This window comes from Diachasma alloeum, unplaced genomic scaffold (assembly GCF_001412515.2).
Source record: "Diachasma alloeum isolate Michigan unplaced genomic scaffold, Dall2.0 Dall_scaffold_01045, whole genome shotgun sequence".
Lineage (NCBI taxonomy): Eukaryota > Metazoa > Arthropoda > Insecta > Hymenoptera > Braconidae > Diachasma > Diachasma alloeum.
In genome coordinates this window covers 183,677-183,940 of record NW_021681157.1, presented here as the reverse complement: position 1 = coordinate 183,940, position 264 = coordinate 183,677, and the positions used below count along the sequence as shown (strand labels likewise).

General features: G+C 49.2%; 1 protein-coding gene across 1 annotated transcript in view; it reads right to left on the bottom strand.

The window, feature by feature from the left end:
* Positions 1-264, bottom strand: part of LOC107045668 — a 6,344-nt gene that overhangs the window by 3,179 nt on the left and 2,901 nt on the right. The window lies entirely within an intron of this gene.

The window sequence follows — 264 nt, the reverse complement described above, 5'->3', positions numbered from 1 at the left end:
TGAGCCCGTAGGTGACGGTGGTGAGCTGGTAGGAGATTTGCTGTTTGTTGTCGTCAACCCACAAAATTCTCTGCAGGTCCCAATCATCCTGATGAACTCGTATTTGCCTAAACATCTTGACTATATCAGTGCCAAACACGAGCCTCTGCTTTCTCATCCATGTTGGAACGTCCATGGCGTTGGTCTGAAGTTTTCCACCTGGATGTAGAATGTCGTTGAGTGACGTTCCTGATGAAGTGGGGCTGGAGCCGTTGAAGACGACTC